General features: G+C 33.8%; 1 pseudogene; it reads left to right on the top strand.

Moving 5' to 3' along the window:
- The first annotated feature begins 480 nt into the window (after positions 1-480).
- LOC108450562 (catalase isozyme 1-like) lies at positions 481-4,113 on the top strand (annotated as a pseudogene).
- Positions 4,114-7,641: the final 3,528 nt, after the last annotated feature.

The raw sequence follows: 7,641 nt of genomic DNA, 5'->3' as shown, positions 1-7,641 counted from the left end.
GTTTCTTTTAGCCAATGAACTTAATTTTTTGTCAAAACACCTAATAATGGATGAAAATTTTTACATTTTTTAACTTTATTGACATGGCATACACATGGATCAATCATACGAACAATATATCGATTAATAATAATATTTAAAATTTTTAAATTAAATAAATTAAAAATATATATTTTAAAATTAAAATCACTAAAATTATTAAAAAGTATACTTTTTTAATATTTTAAATTTTTAAAATTAATTAAATGTTGACATATCATTCATATGGTAATCTACGTGTATGCTACGTAAACAAAGTTAATAAAACTTGATTTTCCCATCCATTATGAGATGATACGACAAAAAATTGAAATTTCAATATTTAAAAACTTGAAAATTAAATAAGAGAAATTTGGAGGGCCAAAAATTATTATCCCTTAATTTTTTTCTAAAAACACCATATAATATATATGTATTATTTGGATATAAATATATAACCATAAAATGTAACATTAAAACCACCGAACTTTTGTCCAAAAAATAAAAAATAAAACCACCGAACTGAATAAGTTGTACTCCGTCAAAACCACTACATTTCACTTCCTCCGGCTCCTTTACCTGCTCTGCTCCCCCTTTGCTTATGGATCCCTACAAGGTATTCTTTTTCTTCTATTTCTATTATAGTAATTTTTATCGTTCGCTTGATTAAATTCGACTCTCTATTTCTTTTTCTGATGTATCAACTTCCTCATTGAATCAAATCGAGTATAAAGTGTCCCTTCTTTCATCTTTGTTGATTTTTCTTTGTTTTTGTTTTTGTTTTTTTAAATTGGACTTTTGTGACAAACTGTTGCCTGCTTCCTCATGGGTTCTTCAAGATTTGTTTCTTGAGGTATTGGGAATTGGACGAAGAATCATGAAATATATTTCACTTCCAAGCATAAAATATCAATCATTTCAACCAAGCTTCTTTCTGATGATATCTTTGTTGTTTGATGAAACAAGTTGTAATTTTCTTTTTGCACTTCTCTGCAGTTTTATCTTTAGTTACTGCCTAATCATTCTTTTATTGGTATTCTGAATTGGATGATGCAGCACCGTCCTTCAAGTGCTTTCAATTCCCCATTCTGGACAACCAATTCTGGTGCTCCAATTTGGAACAACAACTCATCACTCACTGTTGGACCCAGAGGTATATTTCCTTTTTTATTTCCATAAGAAGATTCACGACCTTGACCGTCAGATTATCAGTCATGAATTTTTTTTGAGCGGTCTTCCATAACCAGCATCTGCATCCTCGGTGTTATGGTGTGCTTATGTTATCATATCTGACCGCATGGCTGATATAGTAGTTTCATGCAATGCATTACCTCAAATATTCTTCCATTTTCTGCATGTTGGGCGGGGGACTGAGGTTTGCAGCTAGCATTTTTGTCAATCAATTATAAAACTTGAAGGACAGTCGAAACTCTTTGTGGGAATAATTTTCTTTTGAATACATGTTGTTAACAATATGGATCCTACACTTCCTCTTTGACAGGTCCAATCCTCCTTGAGGACTATCATCTGGTGGAAAAGCTTGCCAACTTTGACAGAGAGAGGATTCCAGAACGTGTTGTCCATGCTAGGGGAGCCAGTGCAAAGGGTTTCTTTGAGGTCACCCATGACATTACTCAGCTTACATGTGCAGATTTTCTGTGAGCCCCTGGCGTTTAGACCCCTGTTATTGTACGTTTCTCAACTGTTATCCATGAGCGTGGAAGCCCTGAAACCCTGAGAGATCCTCGTGGTTTTGCAGTGAAGTTTTACACCCGAGAGGTAAGAGTTCACCTGCCATCTCCTTTCTGTCTCTAATCTGGTTAGCAATCTAAAGGGCACATTTAGTGCATTCTAATTTGTAAAGTTAAAAGAATTTTAGAGTGCTTGTAACTTTTGCTAAATCAGTTAAAAAGTTAAAACATGCTTTGAGGATTTTCTTATATATTTCATTTTATAATTGTCTTTGTTGGGTTTAAGGCTGAGTTAGTGAATACAATCCCGAGTCTCTAATGCATTACTTCGTTGAAATATGATTTGTTCTCCAACTTGCGTGTCTCTTTTTATTCTAAAATTTTTGATGTAAACTCAGGGTAATTTCGATCTCGTTGGAAACAATTTCCCTGTCTTTTTTATTCGTGATGGAATGAAATTCCCTGATATGGTCCACGCTCTTAAGCCCAACCCCAAGTCTCACATCCAGGAGAATTGGAGGATCCTTGATTTCTTCTCACACCATCCCGAGAGCTTGCACATGTTGACTTTCCTGTTTGACGACTTAGGTGTTCCTCAAGATTATAGACACATGGAAGGTTCTGGTGTGAATACCTATACTCTGATCAACAAGGCTGGGAAAGCGCACTATGTGAAATTCCACTGGAAGCCCACTTGTGGAGTCAAATGCTTGCTAGAAGAAGAGGCAATCAAGGTTGGAGGATCTAATCACAGCCATGCCACTCAGGATCTCTATGACTCAATTGCAGCTGGCAATTATCCTGAGTGGAAGCTTTTTATCCAGACAATAGATCCTGACCACGAACAAAGATTTGACTTTGACCCACTTGATGTGACCAAGACCTGGCCTGAGGACATCTTGCCCCTTCAGCCTGTTGGTCGCTTGGTTTTAAATAAGAACATTGACAACTTCTTTGCTGAAAATGAACAGCTTGCATTTTGCCCTGCTATTGTGGTTCGTGGAATTTACTATTCAGATGACAAGTTGCTCCAGACTCGTGTCTTCTCCTACTCTGATACCCAGAGGCACAGGCTTGGACCAAACTATCTGCGGCTCCCGGCTAATGCTCCCAAGTGTGCTCATCACAACAATCACCATGAAGGTTTTATGAATTTTATGCACAGGGATGAGCAGGTACTTTACTCTTTTTCCATTAATTTCCCTTAGCAAATAATGGATTCCATAATGTGCTAATGAGATGAATTAAATATATATGTTTGTTTACAAGAGCAGCACAGATCTTTAACTTGCATGCTGTAGTCGTGATGATCAGATGCTATTATGCTGTTTTTCAGATAAATTACTTCCCTTCAAGGTATGATCCTTCCCATCATGCTGAGAGGTTCCCTATCCCTCCTGCTCTTTGCACTGGAAAGCGTGAGAAGGTCAGTTCCTCTTCGAAGTGGTGTTTGTGATTTCAGCTAATTTTAGCAATGTGGTTCATTTTTATTCAGTTGCATGAATTTATATGTATGTTTTTACACAATCCTATTCCACACAACCATTGACTTGATTTTTTTAAATGTTGATGTAAAAGCTGCAAAAGCAGCATTGGAGGTAATTTATACTTTCCCACCATGCAATGAGCAATAGCAAAACAGCACGTTTGTCTGGTTTCTAGGCATGGGGAAGACAGTAGGGGATAAACATTCTCTTTTTCTTTTTTCATTTCTGTTTAACTTTTAGTATGCAACCTTAAAACATTATCTACAAATTGCTATATGTTTTGTTTCTGGAAGTAATGAACTTATCAAGTCTTTTGGTCACAGTGCATTATTGAGAATTAGAACAACTTCAAACAGCCTGGAGAGAGATACCGGTCCTGGGCACCCGACAGGTTATAATTGGGTTCCCAACTATTCTAAATTAAAGTAAATGGAATAAAAAAAAAAATGCGAGTCTCAAAGTTTCTTTTTTGCTGCAACTAGGCAAGAGCGGTTCATCAACAGCTGGGTCGATGCCTTGTCTGATCCACGTGTCACTCATGAAATCTGCAGCATATGGATCACATACTGGTCTCAGGTTGAATGCTTTTTCCCGTTAATACTTGTCAATTTATATCTCTATGTGAGCTTTATAGGCCCAACCTTTGGACTTAGCTTACTGATAGTATTATCCGTGATGGGCATATGATACAGGCTGATAAATCGTTGGGTCAGAAGCTAGCATGTCGTTTAAATGTGAGGCCAAGCATTTGAAAGGACTGTTGACCTGGATGCTTTGGAGTTCCTCAGGGTAAGGACTGACTGTAGAAACGCCCATCTGGTTCTTTGGAAGCATAAACTTATTGATCCTTTTGTTCTTGTGCCATATTGTAATACCGAACAAGCTTGTAATAATATTGTCTTTGTCGTTTGTAATAATATTGTCTTTGTCGTCTCTTACTTCATGCTCCGACTAGAAATATGTTCTGAAAAGATTATAGCAATGGTAATGGTAATGGTAATGGCAATGGCAAACCTTAGATTCCCCGCGGCACCAAAACTGGGAAAATAGTAACACCACTTGTAAATTGTAATATCTTTCAACATTCAAGCTGAATCGAATCGAATCGAATCGAATGAAAAAATTTTGAGTTAATTGCGTTGACGAATCATATTTTATCATCTTAATTTGATTTGAAATTTTCTCGAATCGAGTCGATTGAGATGGAATTCGAATCGAATCGAATCAAATATATTTGTTCGAGTTAAATTTTAAAAAATAATTTTGGGTCCTTGTAACTAGTGTCACCTATCGTAATAAAATTTGTCCACCTTAATCAAAATTTTTATTAACTTTCATTACCTCATAATTTATTTATTAATATTTTATATACTGGGTTAGCTTATTTGTTTACTTAGTTTTTCAATTATCTTTAGATTCTTGTCACTATGTATTTTGGAATTAAAAATATATTAAATGTAAAAATATGATTTTTAATAAAAGTTATTTTAAAGATAAAATGTGAAATTGATACCAATATAAAATTTTAACATGAATATTTAATGGCATAATTAATAATTTAATTTTAATATAAGTATTCAAATGACTAAACAATTTAATAATATAAATAATATAAAATGTGAAATTTAATTTAATAATATAAATAGTAGATATAAATAAAATTATTACTATTTATGTTTAGGGATTTTTGGATAATTTTGATTTTTATTTGAGAGTAAAAGGTGAGAAGTAAAAATTAGGGAGAAAATAAAAATTTTTGGGGATAAAAGTTTGAGGGAAAGTAAATAGGGGGGACTAAAATTTTGGAGGGAAAATATTAAAAAAAAATTGGGGGGATGGATTTGGGGAAGATGGGAGGTGGGATTGGAAGGAAGTAAAAGTTTTAGGGGGAAAGTGGGAGGGAGTAAAAATTATGGGTGAAAATAAAAAGTTTTGAGGGTTTTTGGGAGTAAAATTTTGAGAAAAAGTAAATGGGAGAGTAAAATTTTGGTGGGAAATGGATTTTGGGTAGATTGGGGGGTTGGGATAGAAGGGGAGTAAAAGTTTTGGGGGGAAAGTAGAAAGGAGTAAAAGTTTTAAGGGAAAAATAAAAAGATTTGGGAGTTTGGGGTAAAAATATAAAATACTATAGTTTAATATTTGAATTATTCGAATTATTCGAGTTATTCGAATTCGAAAATTCAACTCGATTCGAACTCAAAATTCAAAAAAAAATTCGAGTTGACTCGAATAACTCGATTCGTTTAACTCGAAATTCGAATTTTTTTTTGATTTTTTCGAATTGAATCGAGTTTTGCTCACCCCTACTTATATTGGCTTTGTTTATTATATGTTCAGAGGCATGTGCTTGCTGTTTATCATTATCGGACCATCTCCAACATTCGGACAGCTGCTGTAACTAAATTAACCTAGGGAGAGAAACAGATTTTAATGGGTTGACAAAATAATCTGAACTTGTTGAATTTTGATTCAACCCAACTGTATGGTTTTTCTTTGAATGCGGATTGGACAAGGAAACCTTTTCTCATTTTGAAGCTAACAATTGATTCTCATCAACCTCTCCTTATCACTAAGAAGGCTAAATAATGTATTTTGTTTTTAATTTAATGGTAATTAAACCACACACTTATAAGGGGGAAACACAGATATGTCACTTTAATATTTGTTAATTTGAATGCATTGCAAAAATATAAAACTCTTGAAATTGAATTCGGGCTACGTTTGAAACCCAAATAATTGACACTATGATACAAAACCCTTGAAATTGAAGTTAGTCCATGCAAAAGTTTGGAGATTCTCAAGTGAAATTTGGGTGTAATGGAATGTTGATATTAGAAACTAAGATACTCAATGTTGCAAGTCAATATGTGCATATTCATTGTAGGGATAAGGGAGATAGTATTGTTGTTGTTCATGGTAGTCTGAATGCTGCCAAATATAGACTATTTTGGGATCAACCCTATAAGTTGGTTCCTTAGGCAGATGAACTCTGGTCCTTAGGTAGTGATTTTAATTTAGTTAGGTGATGAGAAGAGCGCAAGGGGGTGCTCTCAACAAAAATGGAGTGTGCTCTTGCCGTTTTAGGTTTATTGCTACTTGGCAAAATCACCCGAAGTTTGCTGAGTTTCATAAATCTATTGGGAAGGAAGATGGGGATATCGCTACCAATGTTGAACGTTTCACTAGTGAAATTAAGGTTTGGAACAAAAATGTTTTCAGCCATATGAGGAAGCGGAAAAGGTAGTAGTTGGTAAGGATTACTAGTGTCAAGATGGTGTTAGACGGTTCATCTGAATTACCGTTTAAATTTAGATAAGTAATTAGTAATTGACTATGATGACGTATTGTCTCACATGGAAAGGTTGTGGCACCAAATGTTAAGAAGGAAGTGGCTTAGTAGTGGGGATAAAATTATCTATTTCTTTCATGATAGCACTATTAATAGAACACGAACTAATACCATTAAAGATTTTAAGCTTAGTGATGAAGGGTATGGATGAGCAAAATTTAATTTAATTTAAAAAAATCGAAAAAAAATTAGAATTTCGAGTTAAACGAATCGAGTTATTCGAGTCAACTCGAATTTTTTTCGAATTTCGAGTTCGAATCGAGTTGAGTTTTCGAATTCGAATAACTCGAATAATTCAAATATCAAACTATAATATTTTACATTTTTACCTCAAACTCCCAAATCTTTTTACTTTTCTCTCAAAACTTTTACTCATTCTCTCTTTTCGCCAAAATTTTTACTCTCCTTCCATCTCAATCCCCCAATCTACTCAAAATCCATTTTCTACCAAAATTTTACTCTCCCTCCCTTCCCATCCCACCTCCCATCTACCCCAAACCCATGCCTCCCAAATTTTTTTAATATTTTCCCTCCAAAATTTACTCCCCCATTTACTTCCCCTCAAACTTTTATTCCTCAAAACTTTTTATTTTCCTCCTAAATTTTTACTTCTCACCCTTTGCTCTCAAATAAAAAATTAAAATTATCCAAAAAAAATCACTAAACATAAATAATAATAATTTTATTTATATCTACTATTTATATTATTAAATTAAATAGATTATGAGGTGATGAAAGTTAATAAAAAATTTGATTAAGGTGGACAAATTTTATTATGATAGGTGGCAGTAGTTACAAGGACCCAAAATTATTTTTTAAAATTTAACTCGAACAAATATATTTGATTTGATTCTATTCGAATTCCATCTCACCCGGCTCGATTCGAGAAAATTTCAAATCAAATTAGGATGATAAAATATGATTCGTAAACTCGATTGACTCGAAATTTTTTTATTTGATTCGATTCGATCGAACGCTCACCCTGATGGAGAGTGATTTAATAACTAAAACAAGTGGCTACTAATTTTTGTATAGATAATTTTACTTGCTTTCCATAGATTTAAGAGATACGATTTCAATTGTTCGGGTAATTTCA

The sequence above is a fragment of the Gossypium arboreum genome, chromosome 5 (assembly GCF_025698485.1).
Source record: "Gossypium arboreum isolate Shixiya-1 chromosome 5, ASM2569848v2, whole genome shotgun sequence".
Classification (NCBI taxonomy): domain Eukaryota; kingdom Viridiplantae; phylum Streptophyta; class Magnoliopsida; order Malvales; family Malvaceae; genus Gossypium; species Gossypium arboreum.
This window is presented reverse-complemented; position numbering and strand designations above follow the sequence as displayed.